The 18,128-nt window shown below is 42.5% G+C and overlaps 1 protein-coding gene across 4 annotated transcripts in view; it reads left to right on the top strand.

The window, feature by feature from the left end:
- Window positions 1-18,128, top strand: part of FNDC3A (fibronectin type III domain containing 3A) — a 3,267,883-nt gene that overhangs the window by 783,957 nt on the left and 2,465,798 nt on the right. The gene's annotated exons all lie outside the window — the stretch shown is intronic.

The following is an 18,128-nucleotide window of genomic DNA, read 5'->3' as shown; positions in this document are numbered from 1 at the left end:
AGTGGATGCCCTCTCTTTCAGCTGGAGAGCTTTAACAGTGTATGCATTCCCACCTCTTCCATTAATGACCAAGGTCTTACTGAAGATCAGGGCAAAGCAGCCAAGAGTGATTCTGATAGCTCCGGACTGGCCAAGACAGCACTGGTACCCATTGCTAAAGAGCATGTCACGCACAAAACCATGGCCTCTTCCACAATGGCCACTTCTCCTGACACAGCACAATTACAAAACTCTACATTCCAACCTGAAAACATTGCAGCTAACAGCCTGGAAAATACCTTGATTCATCCCCAGGATAAGCTATCCAAGAGAGTTAAGGATATCATCATGGAAGCTCGCAGGCCTTCCACAAGAAAGGCATACTCAGCAAAATGGAAAAGATTTCACACTTGGAGCACCACAAAGGGCCTAGATGCGAAAGTTATGAATATGGCTCATATCCTGGAATACTTGGCAGAAATGCTCCACAATGGCCTGTCTTCCATTAAAATTCATGCTTCAGCAATTTCAGCAGAGTACAATACTGATCCACCTGTCTTCTCTCATCCTCTCCTAAGACAGTTTCTAAGGGGAATTAAAAACATCAATCCTCCAAGGAAACCACCAGTGCCTACTTGGGACCTTAACTTCGTGCTGGAAAAACTAACACTGCCTCCCTTTGAACCAGCAGCATCTGCAGAACTACAGTTCCTGTCTTGGAAGACTGCCTTCCTTCTGGCCATAACCTCAGCAAGAAGAGTATCTGAGTTACAGGCCCTCATGGCAGTACAGCCATTTCTTATTTTTCATCAAGACAGAGTCTCATTGAGAACCAATCCTTCATTTATGCCAAAGGTGGTATCCAGGGTCTCATTAAACCAAGCTATTCACCTGCCTACCTTCTTTCAACATCCTCAAAACAAAGGGGAAAAGCTTCTGCACACCCTGGACATATACAGACAGTTGCGCTACTACTTGGACAGAACTAAAAGTTACAGAAAAACAGACCAGCTGTTTGTAGCATATGCTGCTGGTCCACAAGGAAAAGCAATTTCAAAACAGACAATTTCAAAATGGATAGGAAATTGCATTAATTTTTGTTACTCCTTTCATGGAAAAACTATGCCAACTAACATTAGACCTCATTCGACCAGAGCCACAGCCACCTCCACAGCCTTCTTAAGAGGGGTGGCTACCAAGGACATTTTAGAAGCTGCTACATGGAGCTCCTTGCATACATTTTCCAAGCATTACAACTTACCTTTATATTCCAGATCCAGAGCAGGCTTTGCTACGGCAGTCCTGCAGGGCATTTTAGCTACACCATCCTTTACATAGATCCTCCACCCCCAGATTGGCTATGGTATTCTACCCATATGTGATGACTGCAGATGCATCCTTGAAGGACATAGTACAGTTTTGTACCTACCATAAATGTAGATGTCCGATAGGTATGCATCTGCAGTCAGGTTTACCCTCCCTCCTTCCCCTCTATGGTATTTCTTGGGTACTTCTCCCTCTCATAGCTAGCTGGGGTTATCTATTATGGTGTATTTGTTTTTATATATATATATATATATATATATATATATATATATATATATATATATTTATATGTATATATTTCTGTGCATGTTTGGAAATCTATTGCATTTCTCCAAATTTAGCCTTCCTTAGAGGGCACCTGGCATCTGGGGCAAGAAAAACTGAGGAAGATGGCGTCAGCTGACGCTTTTATACCCCAGGCGCCCTTACGTCGGTGAAGGGGAGACATCAGCCGACGCCGGACCCAGACTTTGGAATCCGGCCGACCGAAGGGCTGCCTGAGGCAGGACAACCCATATGTGATGACTGCAGATGCATACCTATCGGACATCTACATTTATGGTAGGTACAAAACTGTACTTTTTCATTAGTAATTGTTGGATAAATATTGTTTTTGTAGTTAGTGTTTTAGGTCTCACCTTGTGGTGAATTTCTAGATGTTCATTGTGTTACCCTGCTGCAGTCATCACACTTGGGTTATCCTGTCATCAGGCGGTCCCGCAGACGGCCTGAATTACAAAGTCTTGGTCCGGCGTCGGTTGCTGTCGCTTCCTCCCTGACGTCAGTGCGCCAGGGGTATATATGATGCATCCAACGCCATTTTCTTAAGTCTTTCTTGCCGCGCGGTGCCCGGAGCAGAAGCAGTTCGCAAGTGCCGGTCGGCTGACTCCTGAGATTTACGAAGTCGAATTTCAGATCCGAAGTCTTAAATAAAGCTAAGTACCCCGTTGGGGAAACTTTTCTTGCCTCAGACCGATGTCAGAAAAAGTTAACAATTGTATTTCTTGTGGGAAGCAAATACCTCATAAGGATTTTCATTCTTATTGTGTTGTCGCTTTTGTGCTAGGTTCAATAAGCGTACTATAAAACGACGCTTTGATGTCGCACGACACTACTTCGGTAGAAAATGTAATTACACCATGCCGTCGGAGCAACCGACTACCGGTGTGAACAAAAAACGCAAAGATAAGGACAGGCAGCCTAAACCCAAGCCAGACTCCGAGGCCTCGGTTGGGCCGGTCTCCAGTTCACCGGTTTTCAGTGAGGCGCCTACGCAGCCCCTGGCTACCGCAGAATTGGAACCCAAGACTGCTTCAGTTCCTTTGGCAGAGAGTTCTAGGCCAACGCAGCCATTTTCTTTAGGCCCTACCGACGACATTGCAGAAAGAGAAGCCGGTGCTGCAGAAAGGTTTCTGAAGGCGTCTTCAGACCGACGACGCTCACCATAAAAACGTATCCTAAGCTTAAGACTCCTCTTAAACCAAAAAAAGACTGCACTTCAGTCTCCAGTTCAAGGCCCCATGCCTAAGAAACAGATGCTTAAAATGGCTGAAGATTTGATCTCTTTAATCAGGGGTTCCCAACCCCCCCCCCCCGACAAAAGGCCTAGACAAGAGGAAGATTATGCCTCCTCTGATCAAGTGTCTATTTCCTCAGGCTCCTCTGAGGAACAAGATTACTCCTTTCCCCCTTATGAAGATTCTGATGCTGAGGATTCCATTCCCTCAGCTTCTCCCCCTGAAGACTACTCCTTTGTGGAAACTTTACACACTATGAGGGAGCATTTTCACTGGGAAGGTCAGGACTACTCTGACTCAAAGAAAAGGCTCAGAGAGTTTCTTTTACTCCCCCAGCACAGACCTCTTGCTATCCCCCCAGTTTTAGACATTGCGGATGATGTTTACTTAGAATCTAGTTTAAATCCAGATTCTCTGCCTCCTGCTCCAGCCAAACCAGACAGATATTATAGAGTGCCTGACTCCCACAAATTCCTTTATAAAAGCCCTGTTGCTGACCCAGAGACAATCTCCCAGGGTCCCAAAGGGGCTAAGGCTTCTATGGAAAAAAATCCTGTACCCTCTGAGAGAGACTCCAGAGAACTAGACAGGTGGGCGAAAAAGGTTTACACCTCAGCCACTCTAGCTATGAGAGCACTAAATTGTCAATTTCACATGCTAAAATACCAGCAATTTCTAATGTCTCAAATAAGACAAAAAATGAGCACATACCCTCAGCAGTCTGAATTGAAGGAAATGCAGGATCTGTTGCATGCAGCTGAACAGGTGGGCAAACATACTTTACAATGTGGATTTGATTCCTTGGAAGCTTCCTGTAGGGCAGCTGTTACTGGGTCTGTTATACGTAGGCATGCTTGGTTAAAGGAACTACCTCTGCCTGATCATGTTAAAGCAAAGCTTCTAGATGCTCCCTTACAGCAGGATGTCCTATTTGGTGTTAAAGCAGAAGAAGTCTTAAAGAAAATGGAGGATAAGGCAAAATCTATGCAGACGGTCAAAGATTTCTTACAGGTTCAGCCCCCTCGCTTCAGCAGAAATTGGCCAACAAAAAATTGGTCCTTTCCAGCTACTGACAGACCTCAGAGGGGTAAATACAGACGCCCAAGAGGCAGAGGACAATCACAAACCCACTACAAACCTTGACAATGGGGTACTGCAACACAGAAGGGAGGAGAAGACAGGCCCCAAACTACTAGAAGGCAAACACAATGACTTAAACCTCATATGGCCAAGCAAAACTCTCTTGGCAGCTCCCTTGGGAGGAAAATTAGCACTTTTTTTAGACAACTGGCGCATCGTCACAAAGGACAAATGGGTCCTAGACATAATTTCACAAGGATACAGATTCCATTTCCACACCTTGCCAATGAAAAGAGGAATGCCAAACCTGCCACAAAATCAATGGGCAGAGGCACAAAAACAAATTACAGCTCTCATGGACATGAGAGCCATTCAACTGGTACCTACATGGGAGCAAGGCCAAGGATTTTACTCGACTCTTTCTAGTCCCCAGAAAGGACAATACCTGGAGACCAATTCTGGACCTTTCAATTCTAAACACCTTCTTACAAGTACCCATATTCAAGATGCTAACACTACAGCAGCTTCTTCCCATGTTGGGCAAGAAAGCATGGCTAGTAACGTTGGACCTCAAGGAGGCATACCTGCATGTTCCTATCAGACAAAATTGCAGAAGATACCTCCGTTTCATTGCAGGTTCAACCCATTACCAATTCTCTGCACTGCTCTTTGGCTTATCCACTGCACCCAGGGTTTTCACAGAATGCCTGGCACCAGTAATTGCATACTGCAGACAAAGAGGAATTAAAATATACCCATACCTGGACGACTGCCTCATCCAAGCAGAAAGCAAGGACATCCTCTTACAACATCTGGCTTTTGTAAAACATCTTCTAAGTTGCCTAGGGTACACAGTAAATGAAAAGAAATCAAAACTAGTACCCTCATAAAATATGACATTCCTGGGTGCCAGCTTGAATACAACAGCCCAGAAGGTTTATCTGACGCCAGACAAACAACTACAACTGACTCAATATTTCAAAACAATGGCAACAAAGACCCAACTCCCTGCAAGAAAAATTCTGCAGGCCTTGGGCTTCATGGCATCTTGCATACTACTAATACCATTTGCAAAGCAGCATATGAGGAAATTACAGTGGTACCCAAAAAGCATATGGTCTCAACACAGCCACAGCTTGGACACAATGATATCTCTCATTCCCTGCCTTCAACAAGAGTTTCTATGGTGGTCACAGGCATGTCACCTCAACAAGGGTCAGCCTTTCACCTTGCCCCCATCCAGGCAAACTATGACAACACATGCATCGGACTATGCCTGGGGGGCACACATGGCAGGACAGTGCGTTCAAGGCTGCAGATCAAAGGAATCTGCACATCAATCAAAAAGAAATGCTAGCTGTACAGAATGCCCTGACAGCCTTCAAGAACCTCTTGCATCCAGGACAGCTTACAATAAGGACGGACAACACCACAGTAATGTGGTACATAAACAAGGGGGTACACACTCCTACCCTCTATGCAGGCTAGCAATGACCTTGTGGAACACAGCACTGGCTTACCAAGTTCAGCTACAAGCTCAATTCCTGCCAGGAAAAAAGAACACATTGGCAGACTACCTCAGCAGAAACATCATGGATCCCCACGAGTGGAAACTGGATCCACAAGTATTTACAATGATAACTCAAAAATGGGGCCTTCCAGACATAGACCTGTTTGCCAGCCCCCAAAACTATCAGCTAACAAAATTTTTTGCAAGGACGCTTCACCATCAAGCTTGGAAAGTGGATGCACTCTCATTCAGTTGGAAAAACCTGACAGTATATGCCTTCCCTCCATTGCCCCTTCTCACAAAGGTGCTACTGAAAGTCAGGAAGAAGAGACCCAGAATGATACTCATAGCCCCAGACTGGCCACGCCAGCACTGGTACCCACTACTAAGGAATATGGCCCAGGGCCCACCTTGGATTTTACCACAAATTGCTCATTTGCTCACACAGCAAGACCATCAGATTCTACACAGCCAGCTCAAGACCTTAAATTTGGCTGCATGGCAAATCACCTAAGCAGCCAGCCAGCTCCTGTTCCTCAAGCAGTTATGGATGTTATTCTGGAAGCTAGGAGGCCCAGCACCAGAAAGGCCTACTCTGACAAATGGGAAAGGTTTTATGCCTGGAACCAAGCTAAAGGCCAAAATACCCTTCAGCCTCACATACCTCAGATTCTACAGTATTTAACTGAGAATGTTGCACAAAGGACTTTCTTTTTCATCTATTAAAATCCATGCCTCAGCTATTTCAGCCCACTACAACACGGATATTCCCTTATTTTCACATCCGCTTCTAAGGCAGTTTCTCAGAGGGGCCAAAAACATTAGGCCCCCCAGGAGAGCACCTACACCAACCTGGGACCTCAACTTTGTTCTGGAAAAACTTACGCTACCTCCTTTTGAACCAGATTTCTCTGCTGATCTAAAGTTTATATCATGGAAGACTGCCCTGCTGCTAGCAGTAACTTCAGCCAGAAGAGTCTCAGAGCTTCAGGCACTAATGGCAGTAGAGCCTTTCCTTATTTTCCATCAAGACATAGTTTCTCTATGAACTAATCCCTCCTTCATGCCTAAGGTGGTATCCAGTGTGGCTCTAAATCAAGCCATCCACTTACCCACCTTCTTTCCAAATCCACAGAACAAAGGAGAAAGACTCCTGCACTCCTTGGACATTCATAGGCAACTACGTTACTACTTGGATAAAACTAAGGTTTTCAGAAAATCTGACCAGCTCTTTGTACCCTATGCTGCAGCTTCACAAGGGAAGGCTATATAAAAACAGACCATTTCCAAATGGATAGGACATTGCATTCATTTTTGCTGTACCCATCATGGAAAACTAGTTCCTGCTACGATAAGGCCCCACTCTACCAGGGCAGCAGCTACATCTACAGCCTTCCTCAGGGGGGTGCCAACCAAGGATATTTTGGAAGCTGCAACTTGGAGTTCAGTACACACCTTCACCAAATACTACCACTTACCACTTTACTCAAGACTAGAGCTGGCTTCGCCACTGCAGTTCTGCAGGGCCTTCTAGCCTCCTCTAACCCTGTTTGACTCCACCTCCCATCCTTAGCTTTGGGATTCTACCCAAGTGTGATGACTGCAGCAGGGTAACACGATGAACATAGTACAGTTTTGTACCTACCATAAATGTAGATGTTCGAGTGTACACCCTGCTGCAGTCCAGGTTACCCTCCCTCCATCCCCTCTGACCTAACTAAAACTTTACAATACCTTTGTGATGTATTTGCTTATAGCTGGAGGGATGTTGTGTTTGTGCTAAACATTTTAGATTGGTACTAATTACTGACCACCTTTTTGGGGGCACCTGACATCTGGGGCAAGAAAAACTGAAGAAAATGGCGTTGGATGCATCATATATACCCCTGGCGCACTGACATCAGGGAAGAAGCGACAGCAACCGACGCCGGACCAAGACTTTGGAATTCAGGCCGACTGTGGGACTGCCTGACGACAGGATAACCCAAGTGTGATATCTGCAGCAGGGTGTGCACTCGAACATCTACATTTATGGTAGGTACAAAACTGTACTTTTTTTCACTTGTGTTTGTCGCTGGCCGTCACTTTCGTTAGCCTACACTTTCTCCCCTATCTCGTTTTCACTAAAAGCTTTCTATTATCTTTGATGAACCCATTTAAGTTAGATGGTTTTGTCTTTTCTTTCCTTGCCCATTTAAATTAAAGGGGCTCCCCTTCTACTTACTTCCCCTTCCTAAAGAGGTTTTGTTTAAATTAGAGACGTCTCCTCTGGCTAGCAGAGGTCATCATTTTAGTTGGAGACCTTTCCTCTGGCCTTTTTTCTTTTTCTGTGTGACTCTTCAAAAAAAAAAAAAAAAAAGTGAAGATATATATTTACTCTTTGCTATCTTAAATAGTTTTGATAGTTTTTGTATATTTAACCTTGTCATTGTTATTAATCTAGTTTCCTGGACAGTGTTTTTTGTTGAACCACGACAACAAACAAACCAAATAAAAACTTTAAAAGGCAACAAATCCAAGAAGCAAGGAACAAGCTGGATATCGTCAAATAACCCTTTAATTCGTGAGCGCTTTCGGTAAGGAAGTTTTCCCCACCTTCATCAGACAAAAATAATACAACAGTGAAGTTACATTGCCATATTAAATGGTATAATTGGCAATGACATCACAATGATTTTCCAACATTTAAAGAAGTACACAGTTTTTTCTTTTAAAACTTATTTACATAGAAAAGTTAGCTTTTTAGCTTACCATTATGTCCGAGGAAGGAAAAGAAGTGAAGTAGTCGGGCTTTAAAAAGTGTGATTCCTGTTCACAAGAAATGTCATTAACTGACTGGCACACTAGTTGTGTCCTACTGTTTGGATGCAGTACACCTTTAAGACTCTTGCTCCATTTGTCACAGTTTTAGTTTTAGTTCCAGGGTCCTGCAGGAATGCAAAAACAACCTTATACTAGGGATTTCTTAAAGTTCCTTTTTCTGAGGCACTGGAAGGGAACCAGACTTTCTCTAAATCTAAAATCGGATAAGTCAATCAAAAGACAGTCGTCTTTGGTTCCTGCTTTTGAGCCAGTATAAAAGCTAGCGAAAGACAGGTCTTCGGACCCGAAAAGACAACTCTTTTGGTTCCACTAGTTTCTTCAGAACCACCTAGAAGCCATAGACAGAGACGGTCTTCAACCTTGGAGCCAGTCTCTTCAGTTCCAAAGTCACCTATTTTGCAGTCAGTGGCTGGAAGTGTCATATCCTTGACCCTGTCCTCTGAAGCCTCCTGGAATTTGTCGGATGACGACGTGGAGTGGGTGGTCAGGAGGTTGCTTCAGACTCTGGCTCTGGCCAGGATCCTTTCGAGTCCAGCCCAGAAGGAATTGGAACCAACTGCTACTGTCCCTTCTTCTGTTCCTCCGACCAGAGTGGTTTCTCTGAGCCGGAGTGCTTGGATGTTTTTGTGGCGGAACTGTCTGGTCTGAGACCTACCTCAGGTTTTTTGGTCCTGACTTCTGCTCCAACCTGGTCAGTGCCATCTTCTGTCGAAGGGTCTGGGAGCCAACGTTCCCCCGTCAGGGCTGGGGAAGAGAGTTAGAGCGGACCTTTGTCGGATCCGAATCTGCCTCTGGAGGCATCGTCGTGAGTGAGCTCGGCACCTACATCAGCCTTGGAGCCCACTTCCTTGGTAACAGGAAGAGTCTCTTGGCTCTTCAGAGCCAGAGGCTCCTTCAGGCATGGATTGTGGTGCCTTTGAGGTTATGAGGAGTGTGCTGTCATGTCTGACGGCTCCACTCTTGGATCCAAGCACTCTTCCCACAAAAGTGCTGGAGTCTGCCTCTCTACCATCCTTCCCCCCCAGGCATGGAGAACCAATGCCCCAGGATGCCCCATTGGATGAGTCACTCTCTTCTGAAACCTCCCCAAAGGACCCCTCTGGAGAGGTCCCTCGGAAGAGAACATGTAAGAGGAAATATCTAGACTCCCTGAGGAGTCTGTCACTTCAGATACGGACTTAAATGATTCAGAAGGGTCCCCACGGTCACCCTCTGAGGATGTCTCCTTCTCAGACATCCTAGAGATCCTGAAGCAGAGAGGTGGCTGGAAGACCCTTACCCCTTTTGAGGATGAGTCCGTATACCTGGAGGCATTTCGTTCTCGACCCTCCACCTCTTGGGTGTCTCCACCCTTCGACCAGCTCAACATTGTTAGTTGAAATGAATGGGGCTCTCCAGAATCTGTGGAACCTGTTCTGAGGAGGCCCAACAAATTCATAACTGCACCGTCGGACAAATATTTCTTAACCAAAGGTGACATCTACGCTTCCGGCTGGGAGCCAGTCATTACCACTTCTGAGCTCTGCCCTTTGGTCTCATTACAGCCCCCAGAGTGTTTACCAAATGCATGGCAGTAGTCATGGCTCGCCTGAGGCATCTTAAGATTCTGGGTGTTTCCATACTTAGAAGACTGGCTCCTGACTGCCACCACCAAGCATCTACTAACCAAAGCAAGAGACACCACCATTCATCTATGCTCAGAACTGGGCATTACCAAAAATTTAGAAAAATCTGCCTCGTTGCCATCACAGCATATTACATTCATATGAGCAGATTTAAACACAGAAGACATGGTAGCAAAACTGCCTCACGAAAGTGTACAGCACTGTATCATCAAGTGTCCATCTTCCCCTTGAGGAAGAAAGTACAGGCGAAGTTTGTTCTAAAGGTCTTGGGCACCATGGCAGCTACTATAACATTAGTACCTTTGGCATGTCTACATATGAGAGTCCTACAGTGGCTACTCTTCGCTCAGTGGTCTCTGCAGGAGAGCGACCCATGTCCCAGAAGATCTTCATTACAAACTCCTGCAAGAAAGACCTATGCTAGTGGCTTCAATCCATGCAGGTAACTCTAGGCAGGCAGTTCACTCTCCCTCAACCAGTAGCCACAGTGACCACAGACGCTTCCCAGATTGGGTGGCGGGGGATTATTTGGGAAAGAAACTTGGCAGGAACACGAGTACCACTTGCACAACAGTGTCCTAGAGATGAGAGTGGTGCTTCTGGCATTGCAGGCATTCCAGAACTCTCTTCACCAGGTATGATTGCAGTACAGACAGGCAATATATCAATATTGTGGTATATCAACAAACAAGGCGGAACCAGATCCTACCCCCTGTGTCGAGAGGCTCAAAGTGTATAGCAATGGGCAGTCTCTTCTGAATGTTTTCTGATTGCAGTGCATATTTTGGGGAAATCCATAGTGATAGCGGAGAAATTGAGCAGAGCAATTCTAATGCCTCACAAGTGGTCCCTAAAACAGGAAATTGCGAACCAGATTTTTCACAAGTGGGGCCAGCCTTGCTGCAACCTTTTTTTCCCACGTCCACGAACACCAAAAGCAGCAGCTACCTTGCCCTAATCCCCCTTCCGGGGGAGTCACCAAGTGATGCTCTTGTTCATGCACTTGTTCATGATTGGCCCCTGGGACTCCTTTATTCCTTTCCCCCATTTTCTCTAATCCCCAAAGTTCTACAGAAAGCCAAATCGTTAAGCTGCAGATTAATACTCATCGCCCCGTACTGGCCTCATCAAATCTGGTTTCCTTTCCTATTGCCCCATCTCCGAGAAGAGCTGTGGATTCTGGACCCAGTACTAGATTTTCTGACTCAGTCAGGAACGCACCATCCCTTTATCCAAACCCTCAAACTGACAGCTTGACTGCTCCACTTCCAATCTTAGCCAGGCTTCCAGACATATCCCCTGCAGTGAGACCCATTAGGTTTTCTTGTTGGGCTTCCAAGAATCACATAGACCTCTTCACAGCCCTGGTAAGTACAATTTTAGATTTCTTAGCAGAAATTTTTAATGAAGGAGCAGCAGCAGCAACCATACAAGTACAATTAACTGCCATATATAACTACCACATAGGAGACATGGGATCAAAAATAATGTCTCACAGATTGTGCAAAGCTTTCCTGAGAGGTACATTTTTACTAAGGCCTCCAGTAAGGGAACAACCACCTCCTTGGGACCTCAATTTAGTACTGACTACTCTGATTCTCCAACCATATGAACCAGCTTCCTGTTGCCAACTAAAATTTCTATCCTGGAAAACGGCCTCTTTGGTAGCAATTACTTCAGCTAGGAGGGTTTCAGAACTTCAGGCTCTGTCCATACCCCCCCCCCCCCCAATTTAGTTTTTCACAAAGACAGAGTCTTTCTTAGAACAAATCCTTCATTCCTTCCCAAAGTATGTTCTGAGACCAATTTGATTCAGTCCATTGACCTGCCTGTTTTCTTTCCAAACTATGGCAACAAGGCAGAATATAAGCTACAGAACTCAAAAAGAGGCCAGCACCATAGGATGAGATAAATGTAGTATATTAATTCAAAAAGGCAAAAAACATAAATCAGACCGGTTTCGGCCCCAAGACCTTCATCAGTGATACACTAATACCATTCAAAGAATACTTAAATAGTATTCTAAATACAATAATTAAGCAGATCAATCAGTATTTAAAGGCACAGTGTAATAACAGGAGACATGCTCAATCAATATATAGACAACCACTCAAAGATGGTCATTCAAGCCAGGGGAAAATAAACCCCCTAATTTAATAATCCAAGCCCTCTCCTTATTGTTTAATAAACTGCGCCATCCCATTTTTTTAGATCTGTCCCCCCAAATTTTATCAATGATAGTAAAATGAAATTTGGCTGTTTTGTGTTTGGAAACATGTTTGTATAGGGCATTGGTCAGACACTGGTTTCTCATATAACTGAGATGTTCTGACATTCTAATCCTGAGTGGCCTAGACGTCTGTCCCACATAAAAGGCGGAACAGGAGCATGTAGGTAAATAGACCACCCAATCCGTACCACAATTACCAAAACATTTTATCTAATATACCCTGCTAGTGTTTCTACTAGAGAATTCTTTAGTTTTAAGCATATGTGTACAGAAAGAGCAATGCCCATAGGGAGAAGACTCAATCAGTTTATACCCAGTTAATGTGGTTTGTTAACCAAAACCAGTTTTCATATATCCAGTTTTAAAGTGATTAAAGTATGAGCCTAAATTCCGGCCCCTACGGTATGAGAATAAACACTCTGGAGGTAGTATCATAGCTAACTCTTGGTTAGCCAAAAGAATGTTCCAATTGTTCATAATAACATTCCTGGTGGCATTGATGTTCCTTCCATAAGTTGTCACAAACTAATCACCTCCTGTTCTGTACCTGATTTCACTTGATATTCCAATAATTTGTCTCTGTCTTGTTCCTGAGCCCAATTACTTGCTGTCCTAACATACCCTGACTTATATCCATGGTTGTGGAACCTTTTTATGAGGTCCTGTTGATGGTATTCGTAGGTACCTTGATCTGAACAAATCCTCCTCACTCTCAAGAATTGAGATTTGGGTATATTTTGGATATGATGGGGATGTAAACTAGTAGCCTCCAATAAACTGTTATATTGGGGGTACTTACGAAACACTAGAGTGGATAAAGTATGATCTGAATTGCGTGTTAGTCGAACATCCAAAAAAATGGATCTCCTGGTCATGCATATTAAGTGTAAACCCCATCCCCCATTTGTTCTCATTTAGATATTGGACAAACTGTATTAGATATATTTATTCGTCTACTTCTCAGATAACAGGAAAGGTGCACCAATATCAAATGTTACCTTGCCAAAATGGCTTACTGACACTATTACCTATGCATATAATTCTCAGCATAAACTGCCAGGAAAGATTAGAGGCCACTCAACAAGAGCTATGTCAACTTCGGCTGCCTTTCAGGTTAGATTACCTATGAACTCAATCTGTGCTGCAGCCACATTGGTCAAACCTCATACCTTTGTCACTCATTACAAAGACATGGCCTTCCAGAACGAGGCTTCCTTTGGTTCCACGGTTCTGAAGAGTTTAGTCCCTTGAGCCACCCAAGAAAGAAGGTGCTAGCGATGCTGTCCCAACCAGCAAGAATGAAGGCAAGATGGGACAACATCCCCAAACCAAGACCTCTGCAAGGACAGCAGGTGCTCAGGCCCAAAAAGCAAAACGTAAAAAGATAAATAGCCAGCACTCAACTGGAGCAAGCATCTTTTAATGTACAAAAACAGACCAGTTTTGGCCCACTGGCCTTTTTCTATATAAAACACCATCAGTACATACCCCACCTTATATATCCAAACATAATGGAATAATTAAACCCCATTTAACAATTATTAAAAATGTTCATTAAGACCAGGTGAAAACAGTCCCCCCAATTTCACAATCCAAGATTTTTCTTTTCTGTTTAATACATTATACCAACCACTTTTCATTGATCTGTGTCCCAACACTCGATATCAATAACAATAAATTTAAAGGTAGCTGTCTTGTGCATGATGGTATAAAGCATTAGCAGAATGTTTATTTGTAATACTACTTAAATGTTCTGAAGTCCGTAACTTTAATGGTCTGGAAATCTGACCAACATTGAAAATTCTTTTATTGGACAAATAAATTTACAGAAAGAACAATGGCCACAAGGGTGTAACAACCAACCACTTGTGTGCCATCTATAGTAGTTTGCACAGAATTTGTTGAAGGCAAAAAATGTTTGTAATGGCTAAAATAACCGCTAAAAGTTTTTACTTTCCGAAAAGAAAATGGACATCATTGATCTAATAACTCACATAATCTATCATCTGTCAAAAGGATGTCCAATGTTGTACCAAATCTAAAAATCTGAGTATTTCTGCCATAGGTAGTAGTAAATCTGATTTTGTTATCTGAGCAAAGGCCATCACTTCTGTATTTAAGAAGCTCACTTCTTGGAAGTGTTTGTACCTCCCTACGGGTCTATATTATATTCTCGAAAGTCGACAATATTGACGCTGATATTGACATGAGAATAGCAAAAGCGCACAACATCGAACATGTAAACGGAAATCTCCGTAAGGGGAGATTTCCATTTACTGCAATGTAGTGCGGTCTCAGATATGGCATATTTAAGTAGCGGGGGGTGGGGAGGTGCAGGGGGCTTGTCCCCTGCTTAAACCCATTAGGGTACTTTTTTTTCTTTTTGTTGTTTTTATAAGTTCGATGTTTGAAGACATCGACCATATGGTGTCGACCATATGGTGTTCGATGTTTTCAACTGTCGATCTTATAATATAGACCGCTTCCCTACTAGTTTGCCTAACTTTTAGCCAATGGGTAACCACGTTCAACAAAGCAATTTATTAAATCTTTGTCAAAACGTATATAATTTTCAGTATTTGAGCAGATTCTATGTATTCTCATAACCTGTGACTTGAGTATATTGGCCATGATATGTTTAGGGTGACAGCTGGAGGTGTGAAGTAACGTATTTGAATGGTGGGGTTTTCTATATAATGTACTGGACAAAGTCCGATCAGATAATTTAGATACAGTAACATATAAAAAAGAAGTAGATGAGACAACATAACATTAAGAAGTTATGTACTCACCATAACATTCTATGTTTGTTGTCCATAATCTCGCCTTCATTCTTGCATCCCACCCTCCTTCCCCCAACCTTCGCTCCTGGAGAATCGAGAGGAATTTTTTATTGGTTGTGAATTGTGTTCTCTGCTTTCCTTCTTGTCTCATGAGACGTAGGCAAATAGCTATTACCACTGGGATTTTGTATAGGATTTCAAAATGTGTTAGTAATTGCAAACAAGATCTGGATAATCTTTCCTAAGCATGATGGGATAGGGTTTAGCCTCGAGCCAGTGGAAGCTCTCGAGGTTTAGTAATAGGCCGAGTTGGAACCGATGCTCGGTTCCGAACCCAACCAGCAAGAATGAAGGCAAGATTATGGGCAACAGACATGGAACGTTATGGTGAGTACATAACTACTTAATTTTAACACATACTCCTGAAAACTTAATTTTATTACTTTCCTGTAAATATGGCTATTACTGAACCATTTCACATGTGAGGTGTGAGTACACAGTTCACAGCTGTAGTCTTTTTTTTATTTTCATAAATTGTATATCCCTGAAAATATTTAAAACCAGTCCCAGAATATTCCACAACCTTGATATTCTTTTCTAGTTTTATCAGGTACAAACTAGTATTGTCTGCAAATGTCAAAATTTCTTTGATTACCATCTCAATTTTGTGTATGTGTATATATATATATATATATATATATATATATCTCCTTTAATTTCTGAGTCCCTTATTTTCTTTGCTAGTGCTGTAAATATAATACAAATTAAGGGGAAAGAGAACACCCCTGCCTGGTTCCACTGTTCAGATTCATCTTATCAGGGCGGAACCCTCCCACTTGAATTGTTGCCTATGATCCCTCATATATCCTCCTAGTTTACCTTAGTATTGTATCAGGGAGTGCAAATGCTTATGTTTTCTCTGCATCAAGACCCACCAATACCAGCAATATGTTCATACATTCTACTTCCCTCTAGATCATCATTGTTCTATTAATGCCATCCCCTCCACAGAATCACACTGATCCATATCTATCAATTTTGGGAATACCATTGCCATTTTTTAGCTCTTAAAGACATAAATAATTTATAATTATGGCTTAAAATTGAAATGGTCTTATGTGAAGCTGGGTCCATCTCTTCATCATAACATTTAGCTACAAATCTAAGTCTGTACAGTTTCTTTTTAAGCAGAGGAATAATCTGCAAGGAAGGATTCCAAGAATGTGGTCAACTTGGAGACTGTCAGAAAGGTATTTCCATTAGGTGATTTTCTGTAAAGTGATGATTTAATGTTGCCATCTGGCTATGCTCTGTGTTATATATCAAGTAAATTTACTTCTAATGGCAGTCTAAACATTCTTGTCAGACCTTGAAATTTATTTCCAAAAGTCAGATTCTAAACTTCTACAGATAAAGGTAAAACATCTCTATATAGTGTCTATTAAAAAGAAATTGTTGATGAAAAGATAGATAAAATGTACATTTGTTTGAAATCCATCTTAAATAAACTAAAGGATTGAAAGCCACACCCATTACTAAACTCATTGTTATAAATAAAATTGATCATTAAATAGAAAGAAATTTCCTTGACTACTTCTTCTTTCGGCTTTTTCCTGGTTAGGGGTCACCACAGCGGATCACTGTCCGCTCATGATTGGCAGTGGAGTTTTACAGTGTCGAGTTGCCAGCCCGGCGCCCAACCTTCCACAAAAGGCGCACACACTCACACCTAGGGCCAATTTAGTGTGTCCAATCCACTTACAGCATGTCTTTGGGATGTGGGAGGAAACCGGAGCACCCGGAGGAAACTCACGCAACCACAGGGAGGACATGCAGACTCCACACAGAAGGCACCCCTTTTAATAACGTGCTGCATGCTATCAACATGAGCTTTGTCACAGTGCCTTCTAGAGCTGTTCTCATTTGAAGGCATATTTGTGTGCTTTTCTGTGAGCTTGTATGTATGACAAATCTCAGTGGCCATACTCAGTTAAATCACTGTCACGAAGCAAAATCTTTCTCACAGCATCATCTTTAATACCACACAGAAGTCTGACCTTTATCAACTCATCCCTTAAATCACCAAATCTGCACGTTTTAGCATTATTTCTGAGGTCGGTTATATATGCTACAAAAGTTTCACCAGGCTTTTGATCCCTTGTATAAAATAAGCACCTTTAATTTGTAACATTTGTCTGGGGGTTACACATTTCTCTAAATTTGCATTTAAAGCACTCAGTGTCCTCCCTTGACTCAGCCTGCACAACAATATGACAGTTTTCTCCTTCTCCGGTAAAGATAGCAGGTGCATACACAAATGAACGTTCCCTTTCTATGGTTTCTGACCCAACAAAATTAAGTATAATAAATTTGTTTGTACAGTCATCCCTATCAGAAAAATGCAGCCTGTATGAGAATATCATACTCTTGCTGAAACACTCTCCAGTTCTCAGCAATATTACTGTCAAACACAAGTGCACTGGGATTTCAAAATCCGTCTTCCATGCTCACAAAGTATACACAAACATGCTGAAAAATATGGCCTTGTAATTATGTTCGAACAAACTGTTCTGTGAGTTGTAATAACATTCAGATGCCCAATAAACTTTTTGAAACACTGTACTTAGCGAAATATGCTCTGTAATGGCTGTATTCTGAGAGAAATATGCCCTGTAATGGCTGTTCTTTTGTGAAATAGGTTTACTCTAACACTGCACAAACGTGCGAACACTATACACTTCTGATAACTGTGACATCTTTGATTAATACGAAAAATACATCCTTTGCATAAATACGGTTGTTTCCCTTTATTTTATTCATTTACGTAATTCAGACTTTATTTCAAACATTTTCCGTAATAATTTGAATATTTTTATCAGTATCATACATATCATTTTATGCGAATGTCATTTAGAATGTTCTGTATGCCTCATTTCATATTTTGTGAAAAAGAAATAGTGCTGAGCAAGTTTTAATATCTGAAATTCGTTTCTGACATATTTTGTGAAGTATGCACATTTTAGAGATGGTTCAGTCCTCTCTAGTCCACCAGTTCCAAGCAAGTGCCTTAACCCGTTTTGGTCATGCCACCTCTAACTTCATGCCCTTCAGACATACCACTTCTGATACCATGTCGCTCATCTCTCTCTAACATAGATGACAAGCAGGTGGGGTATTTCGTTTAGATGAGTTAATACATAGAAACGCATCAGGATGGATAGTAGCATCATAAAGTACAAACAAACTAGTTAACAG

The sequence above is a fragment of the Protopterus annectens genome, chromosome 5.part1, assembly GCF_019279795.1.
Source record: "Protopterus annectens isolate FY-2018-M chromosome 5.part1, PAN1.0, whole genome shotgun sequence".
Classification (NCBI taxonomy): Eukaryota; Metazoa; Chordata; order Ceratodontiformes; family Protopteridae; genus Protopterus; species Protopterus annectens.
Note: the sequence above shows the minus strand (reverse complement) of the source record. Positions and strands in the feature narration are given on the sequence as shown.